Genomic DNA, 14408 nt, shown 5'->3' with positions numbered 1-14408 from the left:
ATCTACCGAGAACTCGCGAGGAACGGCGAAGAACACGGGAAGAACAACAAGAACCTAATGTGGATCTACTCTATGGAGTGGCGAGGGCTTACGGGTGCTGGTGAGTCGCGGAGGTCGCCGCCGTTTTCTCTGGACACGACAGGTTGATGCAGCGGCTGAAGTCGGTGAGGACGAGGAGATCCGCGGTGGCGGCAGAGCTCGGGCGGCAACACAGTGGGCGAGAGGAGGAACAAGATAGAGGCGACGAGTGACCAGAGGGCCGGGCTATTTATAAGGTGAGGCTCATAAGTGGGCGCGAGAAACGAGGAGGCCACGACGTGGTTATCTCGCCATATAAACACCTCGATTTTCGGGACGGCAGTTAAAGATAAGATCCGTTGCGGATATGGTGGAGTAAAAAATGGACTTAATGGAAGATGACGTCACGGCGGGTTACCCGGAATCCAGAAGATGACGTCACGACGGGTTATAGCCTTCACACAATTGTAAGCCGGAGATTTTCTGTCGAAGGGATTGAAGATTGACATGAGCCGGCTCAAATCAATCTGGGGCCTAATGTTGAGGATATAAACCTTAGTCACCCGCCTGGAGGGGCCGGGTTACTCATAATGGTCATCGCCTGAAGCCCGGCGCCAAGCTTGAAGACGGCGGGCCAAAGATGGGCTTAAGACCCGGAGATGGCTTAAGGCCCGTAGTTACAACCGCTATTATGGTAGAACTTGTAGTGTAAGGCAAGAATAGTTGAGAGTCCGAGCCGGACACTCTTATGAGCCGGCCGGGACTCTGAGAGCTGCTGGGCGTCAACCTCTCTATATAAAGGGACGACCTGGCGGCGGTTTAGGAAGAGAAAAGATCTCGTCGAGAGCCAGGCATAGCAATTAAGCTCCCTGGTCATCGAAACCCTAATCAATACCACCTCAACTGGACGTAGGCTTTTACCTTCACCGTAAGGGGCCGAACCAGTATAACCCTCGTGTTCCTTGTCCCGTTAACCCCTTCAAGCTTCCTAGCTACGATGGCTCCACGACTAAGTCCTAGCTCGAGGACATCTGCCGTGACAATTCCACGACAAAAAGGCATCTTAGCTGCAACATCCTTAACAACAACCAAATATCGTAATTCATGTGGTATTGTTGAAACTGTTATTGATGAAATTGAACTGCACGGCAAATAGTTGCACATATAGAGCATCACATTGTGAAGAACTGAAATAAACAAGGCATATATATATATACTCCAGCAATTTTTGGCCGTTTCTAGTCGATCCCCTAAACTTAACGTTGTAAACTTCAATTTGATCAAGTTCAAAGCAGGTTCAACCGAAAGTAGCATGCATTCAAACATAAACATAGATAGTTTTGCGTAACCGAACATAAAACATAAATTTAAACTAAGCTAAACTACTTTCGGTTGAAGTGTCGGTCGAGCCAATCCTTCCTCGTCAGGTACGGTGTGCCGTGAGCCGGGTCCGGGCCGGTGCCGTCGTCGGGGTCGTTGGGGAAGACACTCCTCCACTCGTCGACGTCGATCTCCTCGTCCTCGCCGCCCACCTCGACGCCCTCCGCACCGCCGTCCTCGCCGCCTTCGACGTCATCATCGGAGGAGAGCACGATAACCTCGCCGCCCTTCGCGCCGGCAAAGATCATCCGCTCCGCCTCCACGAGCTCCGGGTGCTGCCGGCGGAGCTCTTGCATGTAGGCCTCATCGGCAACCTCGGCCTCGAGGCGCTCCCACGCCTCGCGTTCCTCCCGCGCCATAGCCGAGCTCACCACCCCTGGCTCTTCCGGGACGAGGTCGACCGGACGTGTGCTGAAGGGGAAACTGAGCCTAGCCGCCGTGCCATGGTAGCGGACCTGCCAGAGGTTGTATTCCATGGCCGCGAGCTCGGCCGTGTGGAAGCTACCGAGCCACCGGCGGGTGTGGGTTTCTCGATCCATAATATCGGCGACCCACGTCCCCCACCACCGCTGCCAGACCCCGAGGTAGGACCTCGTCGGCGGTCGGGCCCGAGGGAGGACGTGGAAGTCCTCGAACCGGCGTAGGGGCGCGGCGGTGGGCGGATCGGTCGACCGGCGATGGCGGATCGATAAAGAGCCCACGAAGGACGACGGGGACATGTCGGCGGCCACCTCGCCGATGTCGGGCGAAGAGGCCGCGATAAACCTCTTTTTGGCCATTGGCTCCTCAAGCTCCCCGGCACACAGGAAGAGGTTGAGGATGGAGGCGACGGCGATGTCGGCGACCTACCAATGGTTTCGAGCGAGGGAGGGGTGGTGTGTGTCTGTGTGAGCGGAGGTTTTGGGGAGTGTGTGGTGTGTGTGGAGGGGGGGGGGCAAGGTGGTGTTTGAGGAAATACCGCGGCAACTGAAAATTTTACTAGGCGGGAGTAACAAGGCGGGGCTACCGAAAATTTGGATCAAGGGCGAGCATATATTTTTGAGATTGCGAGGGATACAGAGGCGGGAGTAAAATGCCGAGGCAACTGAAAATTTGAACCAAGGGCGAGCAGATATTTTTGAGATTGCAAGGGATGCAGAGGCGGGAGTAACAAGGAAGGGCTATTGAAAATTTGAATCAAGGGCGAGCAGATTTTTTTGAGATTGCGAGGGATGCAGAGGCGAGAGTAAAATGCCGGGGCTACTGAAAATTTGAATCAAGGGATTGAAGCAGAGCGGGAGTAACAGACATCGCACACGGTCCGCACATACTAATCGTGTGCTATCAAACATTAAAATCTTCCAGGCTGTAGATATTTTCGAGATTATGAGGCAGTAGATATTTTCAAGACCGGGAGGCAATCCTCGTGGAGCCCAATCTACTGTGCTGATGTGAGTGACTACAGGGCACGGGCGTGGCACACGGGTAGTCTGACCAAACCGTGTCGGTTGCGTACCCAACCGGAGACGATTTCTACATCCAACTCATGTGCTCTTTATAAATGTAACACCCCTGTGCAATGATGCTACAGTAATCCCTGAGATCAAGCTAATCTTTTTGCTAAAATAGTGCTTAGTCACTTTTATCAATATCCCTTTTGAAACTCCGCCTGAATTCAATTCCTAATTATGAATGAAATTCAAGTTTGCTCAAATATGAAAACTAAAATGTTCATCATGTGTCAAATAATCATTTGTTAATATTGGTGGTGAACCAACATTTTTGCAAGGTGTTTAAATGGCCTAAACCAATTAAAGCAGTGGCTAAAACAATAGATTAAATGCCTTTTCAATTTATAAAAGTTGCAAACTATTTCAAAAGCCCCACAATATTTTTGTGGCAGTGCCAACTATTGCAATGTAATTATGTGGCCAAGTCCCACATTTTAAAGAATCCTTTTTGGCAGCTCAAATATTGCAAAACATTTTCTATAAAAAGAAAAGAGCAGAAGAAAATGAAAAAGGGGAAAAGTGAGAGAACCCCCTGCCCCCTTTGGGCCTCAGCCCACCAGCCGGCCCAGCGCCTCCCCCGCGGTCGATCCTCTCCTTACCTTCTGTTTGACCGACCGAGACACCCCCGCTCGTTCCCGCCGGACCCGCGCGGCGCCCCGCGCTGCCATGTCGCCGGCGAGGGGATAAGGGCAGCCCCGACGCCTCGGGCTCCCTCCCCACTCGCCCACTCCACCATGCTCTCCCACTCCGCCTCTCCCTCTCCCCACCAGATGCCCTTTCCCCCTCCTCGCTTGACGCGGCCGTCGCCGCCCGCGGCCACCGTCATTCCAGCGCCGTGCGAGAGTGTCCAGGAGGATCGCACTGGTCGTCTCCATCGTCTGCGCTCGCGAAGTCAAGACGGAGAGCCCCACCGAGATGGATCCTCGTCGTCTTCAACCTCCGGCCGCCTCAACGCCATCGCCGAGTTCACCGCCGTCTGCCGCTCCTAAGCAGTCAACGAGCCACCCTTGAGCTCATGCGGTGAGCCCTCCGTCGATTCCCCCATTTCCCCTCTTCAATTTGGCGTAGTAGACTCGCGCCCGACTTTCGCTGCCATGGCAGAGCCTCTGTAGCTCCGCCGCGAGCGTGCTCGCTCACTACTCGCCCCGCCTCTGCGACCCTTGCCCTGTACGCCGTCCACCCGAGCCGGCTATCACTCAGGGCCGCGCCTAGTCGCGCGACGCAGGTTCGGCCCTCTCCCCTTCCACTGCCGATGGTTCACGTCGGCCAACGCTTCACTGCCCGTCGCCGCCCCACGCCCCATGTCGTCTTTCGCCCCGGCCTGTCCCATGCACCGCTGCATCCTTAGCCGAGCGCCCGCCCACCGCTCCTACTCCTGGCCGCCCTCTGGGCGCCCCCCCGCTTGCAGTGGCCGCCGCCGGCGGCTGCTGCCGCCCCTGCCATGCTCCGCCCTCGCCGTTGACTACCTGCTGCTGCGCCGCTACCGCCAAGCCCCCTGCAACCACCGCTGCCCGCGATTGCCGCCCCTGCCTCACGCCGTGCTCGCCACCTGCTGCTGGTGCTACTACTAGCCATGGCTGAGCGACTAGGCATGTGTGCCTGTGCGTACGGTGTGTGTGTGGCCAACTGGGCCTATGACTAATGGGCCCGACCGGTCTAATTGGATTAGGGTTAGGTGTGTTTAAGCTAATCACCCAATGACGTGGGGACCCACCGCTAACTAATCTAATTTAGACAACTAATTATCCCTAGGTCTATGACGTGTGGCCCCCACGCGTACTGTTCTTTTGGATAAGGTTGACTGTGTCAACTGTTGACTCAGCAGTGGGGGCCCACTGTCATCCCTTGTAGATATGTCTGGGTGCACTTAGCAATTAACTCTCATGTTTTTTAATTAAATTTAATTACAGAAAATTCCAGGAAATGTTTAAAACTTAGAAAAATCATATAAAATAATCCGTAACTCGGATGAAAATGTTTTCTACATGAAAGTTGCTCAGAAAAATCCAATGAATCCGAATACGCGGTCCGTTCATCTGTCACATGCCCCTAGCATCCTGAACATGGAACATTCCCCCTCTGATCATCTGTTTGACACAGGTCCGGAACCGGGAATACATTCCCGGTTAAATTCCCCCTTCACCTATTTCGTGCAGTGCTACGTTAGGTCGACCCTAGTTCTGCTTATCATCTTGTCATGCTTAGTGTTGCATCTGTTTGCTTATATTTACTGTTTCTTCCCCCTCTTCTCTCGGGTAGACCCCGAGGCCGATGATGCCTCGGTGATCGACTACGTCGACGATGACACTTCTTCCTTTGCAGCTGAGCTTCCAGGCAAGCCCCCCCTTTGATCATGCCGATATCACCCATTCCATTCTCTCATGCTTGCATTGGATTTTGCTATTGTAATTGTTTGCTCCTATTCTGATGCATAGCCTGCTTTTGTACCCGCTGTTGTACCTTACCTGCTTATCCTAAACTGTTTAGTATAGGCTGGGTAGAGACGCATCAAAGACCCCCACTTTGTCCCGACTGCCCCGCTGGATTATCAGAAGACCCGATCAACGGGATCAAAGACCAGGCCCCGGCACCGCACATCACTTCCCCCTTAGTTGCTCGACACTACTGGGTTACTATTGAGTGCCGAGGGTGATACCTCACCAGCACTTCTGATGTTAACCTTGTAGGTTAGTTCATCGGTTATGGTCCTCGAGGGTGATTTCCTCCTTCTCCACTCCCGATAACGACACTGTCATGCAACTCCTCAAGAGTGGACCTCGAGGGTGATTCCTCCTTCGTTCGCCTTGACGATAACATCAGGCAGAATTCCTTCAAGGGTGATTCCTCAGGGTTCCCCTTGGTGTTAGACACATGGTTACTATGGCTTAACACTGGACCATGTTACTAAAGACGGGTCGGCCCTGAGGGGTACCCGCGCGAGCTTAATTGCGAGTGATGTGGAGTCGAGTTGACCTAGAAGGTGCTCGTGAGACAATTACGAGGCGTGGCCGGGCATTCTTAGCCCTTGCCGCAAGTCCTCGAGATGGGGCGACGAGGTCACTGCTACCTTTTGAGCATGCGTTTGTTTTCCCTCGAAGAGGAAAGGGTGATGCAGCATAGTAGCATAAGTATTTCCCTCAGTTTTTGAGAACCAAGGTATCAATCCAGTAGGAGGTTACACGCAAGTCGCCTTGTACCTGCACAAACAAATAAGAACCTTGCAACCAACGCGATAAAGGGGTTGTCAATCCCTTCACGGCCACTTGCAAAACAGAGATCTGATAGAGATAATAAGATAAATATTTTTGGTATTTTTATGATATAGATTGAAAAGTAAAGATTGCAAAATAAAATAGATCGGAAACTTATATGATGGAAAATAGACCCGGGGGCCATAGGTTTCACTAGTGGCTTCTCTCAAGATAGCATAATCTATGGTGGGTGAACAAATTACTGTCGAGCAATTGATAGAAAAGCGCATAGTTATGAGAATATCTAGGCATGATCATGTATATAGGCATCACGTCCGCGACAAGTAGACTGAAACGATTCTGCATCTACTTCTATTACTCCACACATCGACCGCTATCCAGCATGCATCTAGAGTATTAAGTTCATAAGAACAGAGTAACACATTAGGCAAGATGACATCATGTAGAGGGATAAACTCAAGCAATATGATATAAACCCCATCTTTTTATCCTTGATGGCAACAATACAATACGTGCCTTGCTACCCCTGCTGTCGCTGGGAAAGGACACCGCAAGATTGAACCCAAAGCTAAGCACTTCTCCCATTGCAAGAAAGATCAATCTAGTAGGCCAAACCAAACTGATAATTCAAAGAGACTTGCAAAGATATGAAATCATACATATAAGAATTCAGAGAAGAACCAAATATTGTTCATAGATAATCTTGATCATAAACCCACAATTCATCGGATCTCGACAAACACACCGCAGGAAGAATTACATCGAATAGATCTCCAAGAGAATCGAGGAGAACTTTGTATTGAGATCCAAAGAGAGAGAAGAAGCCATCTAGATAATAACTATGGACCCGAAGGTCTGTGGTAAACTACTCACACATCATCGGAGAGGCCATGGTGTTGATGTAGAGGCCCTCTGTGATCGATTCCCCCTCCGGCGGAGCACCGGCAAAGGCCCCAAGATGGGATCTCATGGGTACAGAAGGTTGCGGCGGTGGAAATAGGGTTTCGTGGTGCTCTCGGATGTTTTCAAGGTATATGAGTATATATAGGCGAAAGAAGTAGGTCGGTGGAGCCACGAGGGGCCCATGAGGGTGGGGGGCGCGCCTCCCTACCTTGTGGCCGTCTCGTTGCTTCCTTGACGTCCACTCAAAGTCTCCTGGATTGCGTTTGTTCCAAAAATAATTCTCCCGAAGGTTTCATTCCGTTTGGATTCCGTGTGATATTCCTTTTCTGCGAAACACTGAAATAGGCAAAAAACAACAATTTGCATTGGGCCTTTGGTTAGTAGGTTAGTCCCAAAAATAATATAAAAGTTCATAATAAAGCCTATTAAACATCCAAAACAGATAATTTAATAGCATGGAACAATCAAAAATTATAGATACATTGGAGACGTATCAAGCATCCCCAAGCTTAATTCCTGCTCGTCCTCAAGTAGGTAAATGATAAAAACATAATTTTTGATGTGGAATGCTACCTAGCATAATTCTCAATTTAATTTTCTTTATTGTGGCATGAATGTTCAGAACCAAAAGATTCAAGATAAAAGTTTAATATTGACATAAAAATAATAATACTTCAAGCATACTAACAAAGCAATCATGTGTTCTCAAAATAACATGGCCAAAGAAAGTTATCCCTACAAAATCATATAGTCTGGCTATGCTCTATCTTCATCACACAAAATATTTAAATCATGCACAACCCCGATGACAGGCCAAGCAATTGTTTCATACTTTTGATGTTCTCAAACTTTTTCAATCTTCACGCAATACATGAGCGTGAGCCATGGGCATAGCACTATATGTGGAATAGAAGGGTGGTTGTGGCGAAGACAAAAAGGAGAAGATAGTCTCACATTAACTAGGCGTATCAACGGGCTATGGAGATGCCCATTAATAGATATCAATGTGAGTGAGTAGGGATTGCCATGCAACGGATGCACTAGAGCTATAAGTGTATGAAAGCTCAACAAAAGAAACTAAGTGGGTGTGCATCCAACTTGCTTGCTCACAAAGACCTAGGGCATTTTGAGGAAGCCCATCATTGGAATGTACAAGCCAAGTTCTATAATGTAAAATTCTCACTAGTATATGAAAGTGACAACATAGGAGACTCTCTATCATGAAGATCATGGTGCTACTTTGAAGCACAAGTGTGGTAAAAGGATAGTAACATTGTCCCTTCTCTCTTTTTCTCTCATTTTTTTATTTGGGCCTTTTTCTCTTTTTTTATGGCCTCTTTTTTCCTTTTTTTATTTTTTGTCCGGAGTCTCATCCCGACTTGTGGGGGAATCACAGTCTTCATCATCCTTTCCTCACTTGGGACAATGCTCTAATAATGATGATCATCACACTTTTATTTACTTACAACTCAGAAATTACAACTCAATACTTAGAACAAAATATGACTCTATGTGAATGCCTCCGGCGGTGTATCGGGATATGCATTGAATCAAGAGTGACATGTATGAACGAATTATAAAGGTGGCTTTGCCATAAATACGATGTCAACTACATGATCATGCAAAACAATATGACAATGATGAAACGTGTCATAATAAACGAAACGGTGGAAAGTTGCATGGCAATATATCTCGGAATGGCTATGGAAATGCCATAATAGGTAGGTATGGTGGCTGTTTTAAGGAAGGTATATGGTGGGTGTATGATACCGGCGAAAGGTGCGCGGTATTAGAGAGGCTAGCAATGGTGGAAGGGTGAGAGTGCGTATAATCCATGGACTCAACATTAGTCATAAAGAACTCACATACTTATTGCAAAAATCTATTAGTTATCGAAACGAAGTACTACACGCATGCTCCTAGGGGGGTAGATTGGTAGGAAAAGACCATCGCTCGTCCCCGACCGCCACTCATAAGGAAGACAATCAATAAATAAATCATGCTCCGACTTCATCACATAACGGTTCACCGTACGTGCATGTACGGGAATCACAAACTTTAGAACAAGTATTTCTCAAATTCACAACTACTCAAATAGCATGACTCTAATATCACCATCTTTATATCTCAAAACAATTATCAAGTATCAAACTTCTCATAGTATTCGATGAACTTTATATGATAGTTTTTATTATACCCATATTGGATGTTCATCATATTAGGACTAATTTTATAGCCAAAGCAAATTACCATGCTGTTTTATAGGACTCTCAAAATAATATACGTGAAACATGAGAGATCAATAATTTCTATAAAATAAAACCACCACCGTGCTCTAAAAGATATAAGCGAAGCACTAGAGCAAAATTATCTAGCTCAAAGATATAAGTGAAGCACAAAGAGTATTCTAATAAATTCCGATTCATGTGTGTCTCTCCCAAAAGGTGTGTACAGCAAGGATGATTGTGGTAAACTAAAAATCAAAGACTCAAATCATACAAGACGCTCCAAGCAAAACACATATCATGTGGTGAATAAAAATATAGCCTCAAGTAAAGTTACCGATAGACGAAGACGAAAGAGGGGATGCCTTCCGGGGCATCCCCAAGCTTAGGCTTTTGGTTGTCCTTGAATTTCACCTTGGGGTGCCTTGGGCATCCCCAATCTTAGGCTCTTTCCACTCCTTATTCCATAATCCATCAAATCTTTACCCAAAAACTTGAAAACTTCACAACACAAAACTCAACAGAAAATCTCATGAGCTCCGTTAGTATAAGAAAACAAATCACCACTTTAAGGTACTATAATGAACTCATTCTTTATTTATATTGGTGTTAAACCTACTGTATTCCAACTTCTCTATGGTTCATACCCCCCGATACTAGCCATAGATTCATCAAAATAAGCAAACAACACACGAAAAACAGAGTCTGTCAAAAACAGAACAGTCTGTAGTAATCTGTATCAAACGTATACTTCTGTAACTCCAAAAATTCTGAAATAAATTGGTGGAAGTGAGGAATTTATCTTTTAATCATCTGCAAAAATAATAAACCTAAAATCACTCTCCAGTAAAAAATGACAGCTAATCTCGTGAGCGCAAAAGTTTCTGTTTTTACAGCAAGATCGCAAAGACTTCACCCATGTCTTCCCAAAGGTTCTACTTGGCACAAACACTAATTAAAACACACAAAAAAACAATCATAACAGAATCTAGATGAATTATTTATTACTAAACAGGAGCAAAATCAAAGAGCAAAAATAAATTTGGGTTGCCTCCCAACAAGCGCTATTGTTTAACGCCCCTAGAAGGCATTGATAATTTTAATGATGCTTACATGAAAGACAAGAATTGAAGCGCAAAGAGAGAATCATAAAACATGTGACAAACACATCTAAGTCTAACATACTTCCTATGCATAGGAATTTTGTAAGCAAACAAATTTTCAAGGCAAGCAAAAACTAGCATATGCAAGGAAGAAGAAAGAGACGATATTCTCAACATGAAGAGAGGTAATTTAGTAACATGAAACTTTCTACAACCATATTTTCCTCTCTCATAATAATTACACGTGGGATCATACTCAAATTCAACAATATACCTATCACATAAATTTTTCTCTTTACGATCCACATGCATGCGAAGTTGACACTCTTCCAAAATAGTGGGATTATCATTAACTAAAGTCATGACCTCTCCGAACCCACTTTTATCAAAAATACCATAAGATTGACATTCTCCAAATATGTGGGATCTAAAGTTGACACTCTTCCAAACCCACTTTCAATATTATTGCAAACACTATTATCAATCTCATATTCATCATGGGGCTTAAATAAATTTTCAAGATCATAAGAAGAATCACCCCAATCATGATCATTGCAACAAGTAGTATACATAGCAAAACTAGCATCCCCAAGCTTAGGGTTTTGCATATTATTAGCACAATTGACATCAAGAGAATTTATAGTAAAATCATTGCAATCATGCTTTTTATTCAAGGAACTATCGTGAATCTCTTCATAAATTTCTTCATCACAATTTTCAGATTCACGAATTTCAAGCAAAAGCTCATAAAGATAATCTAGTGCACTCAAATCACTAGAAATTGGTTCATCATAATTGGATCTCTTAAAAAGATTAGAAAGGGGATGAGGATCCATAAACTTTTAGCAAGCGAAGATGCAAGCAAAAAGAAGGCACATGGTAACAAAAGATCGAACGGAAGGAGGGCGAAGAAAAGACAAAGGTGAAGTGGGGGAGAGGAAAACGAGAGGCAAATGGAAAATAATGTAATGCGAGGGATAAGAGTTTGTGATGGGTACTTGGTATGTCTTGACTTGTGCGTAGATCTCGCCGGCAACGGCGCCATAAATGGCTAGTTGCTGGGAGATCAAATCTTGACTTGACTTGGCGTAAGCCTCCCCGGCAACGGCGCCAGAAATCTTCTTGCTACCTCTTGAGCATGTGTTGGTTTTCCCTTGAAGAGGAAAGGGTGATGCACCAAAGTAGCATAAGTATTTCCCTCAGTTTTTGAGAACCAAGGTATCAATCCAGTAGGAGGTTACACGCAAGTCGCCTTGTACCTGCACAAACAAATAAGAACCTTGCAACCAATGCGATAAAGGGGTTGTCAATTCCTTCAGGGCCACTTGCAAAAGTGAGATCTGATAGAGATAATAAGATAAATATTTTTGGTATTTTTATGATATAGATTGGAAAGTAAAGATTGCAAATAAAATAGATCGGAAACTTATATGATGGAAAATAGACCCGGGGGCCATAGGTTTCACTAGTGGCTTCTCTCAAGATAGCATAATATATGGTGGGTGAACAAATTACTGTCGAGCAATTGATAGAAAAGCGCATAGTTATGAGAATATCTAGGCATGATCATGTATATAGGCATCACGTCCGCGACAAGTAGATCGAAACGATTCTGCATCTACTACTATTACTCCACACATCGACCGCTATCCAGCATGCATCTAGAGTATTGAGTTCATAAGAATAGAGTAATGCATTAGGCAAGATGACATGATGTAGAGGGATAAACTCAAGCAATATGATATAAACCCCATCTTTGTATCCTCGATGGCAACAATACAATACGTGCCTTGCCGCCCCTGCTATCGCTGGGAAAGGACACCGCAAGATTGAACCCAAAGCTAAGCACTTCTCCCATTGCAAGAAAGATCAATCTAGTAGGCCAAACCAAACTGATAATTCGAAGAGACTTGCAAAGATATCAAATCATACATATAAGCATTCAGAGAAGAACTAAATATTGTTCATAGATAATCTTGATCATAAACCCACAATTCATCGGATCTCGACAAACACACCGCAAAAAGAATTACATCGAATAGATCTCCAAGAGAATCGAGGATAACTTTGTATTGAGATCCAAAGAGAGAGAAGAAGCCATCTAGCTAATAACTATGGACCCGAAGGTCTGTGGTAAACTACTCACACATCATCGGAGAGGCCATGGTGTTGATGTAGAGGCCCTCCGTGATCGATTCCCCCTCCGGCGGAGCGCCAGAAAAGGCCCCAAGATGGGATCTCATGGGTACAGAAGGTTGCGGCGGTGGAAATAGGGTTTCGTGTTGCTCTCGGATGTTTTCAGGGTATATGAGTATATATAGGCGAAAGAAGTAGGTCGGTGGAGCCATGAGAGGCTCACAAGGGTGGGGGCGCGCCTACCCCCTGGGCACGCCTCCCTACCTCGTGGCCGCCTTGTTGCTTCCTTGATGTCCACTCCAAGTCTCCTGGATTGCGTTTGTTCCAAAAATAACTCTCCCGAAGGTTTCATTCCGTTTGATATTCCTTTTCTATGAAACACTGAAATAGGCAAAAAACAGCAATTTGCACAGGACCTTTGGTTAGTAGGTTAGTCCCAAAAATAATATAAAAGTGCATAATAAAGCCCATTAAACATCCAAAACAGATAATATAATAGCATGGAACAATCAAAAATTATAGATACGTGGGAGACGTATCAGTCACATCGATCGTGAGTCTATGCTCGTTACCACGTGCTCCTAATCCACTATGATTTGGATATTTGATCCGAGGGGCCTCTAGCCTAATAGCACTAACCACCACGTGGGCAAAGTATGGGCATTCTGCGTCATATGCATCAGCCGAAGCTTAATAGACGTCATGCGACTGAGCGGCGCACGCCGGGTTGGACTGCGTAAGCACCTGCCTTTTTAAGGAGGTAGCTAGGTCTGCTCACCGGCCGCCCACGCAACGTGCAGGAGTTCCCGGGGCGATGGCCCAAGAACCCTAGGGGCATAGGTTTAGTCCGGCGTGCTGACAGCCTAGGTCGGGTTGCGGCGTATCGTTTGGCCGAGCCAGGCATGACCCAGTAAAGTGTGTCCGGCAGGAGTTATTCGAGCGTGGTGGGTAAGTTGGTGCACCCCTGCAGGGAAGAAAACATCTATCGATAGCCTGTCCTATGGTAACAGACACTTGGAGTTGTATCCCAATCGGTACAACTAGAACCTGACACCTGAGATGAGAACTGGATAGTATGGCTCTGGGATTGCTTTCTCGTAGGGAGTCGAGGAAGGATCTCTGGGCGAGGTTGACGACACTACTACTACTTTACTTTATGCTACTATTATCTCTTCTGATGCTGCAAGATGCTTGGAGCTGGTTGAAGATGCTAGTCTTCGATAGGCTAGGCTTTCCCCTTCTCTTCTGGCATTCTGCAGTTCAGTCCACAGATACTACCCATTTCATTGATACCGATGCATATGTAGTGTAGATCCTTGCTTGCGAGTACTTTGGATGAGTACTCACGGTTGCTTTGCTCCCCTTTTTTCCACCTCTTTCCATTCTTCTCGGATGATGCAACCAGATGGTGGAGCCCAGGATCCATACGCCACCTTCGACGATGAATGCTACTACACTGAGGGTGCCTACTACTACATGGAGGCCACCGACGACCAGGAGTAGTTAGGAGGCTCCCAGGCAGGAGGCCTTGCCTTTTCGATCGTTGCTGCTTTTGTGCTAGCCTTCTTAAGGCAAACTTGTTCAACTTATGTCTGTACTCAGATATTGTTGCTTTCGCTAACTCTTGTGTATTCGAGCATATGTATTCGAGCCCTCTGGCTTGTAATATAAAGCTTGTATTATTTTAATTTGTGTCTAGAGTTGTGTTGTGATATCTTCCCGTGAGTCCTTGATCTTGATCGTACACATTTGCGTGTATGATTAGTGTACGATTGAATCGAGGGCGTTGATGTCTACTACGCAACCTTCTCCTTGTAGACGTTGTTGGGCCTCCAAGTGCAGAGGTTTGTAGGACAGTAGCAAATTTCCCTCAAGTGGATGACCTAAGGTTTATCAATCCGTGGGAGGCGTAGGATGAAGATGGTCTCTCTCGAACAACCC

The sequence above is a fragment of the Aegilops tauschii genome, chromosome 3 (assembly GCF_002575655.3).
Source record: "Aegilops tauschii subsp. strangulata cultivar AL8/78 chromosome 3, Aet v6.0, whole genome shotgun sequence".
Taxonomy (NCBI): domain Eukaryota; kingdom Viridiplantae; phylum Streptophyta; class Magnoliopsida; order Poales; family Poaceae; genus Aegilops; species Aegilops tauschii.
The sequence above is the reverse complement of the archived record's forward strand: the minus strand, read 5'-3'. Positions refer to the sequence as shown.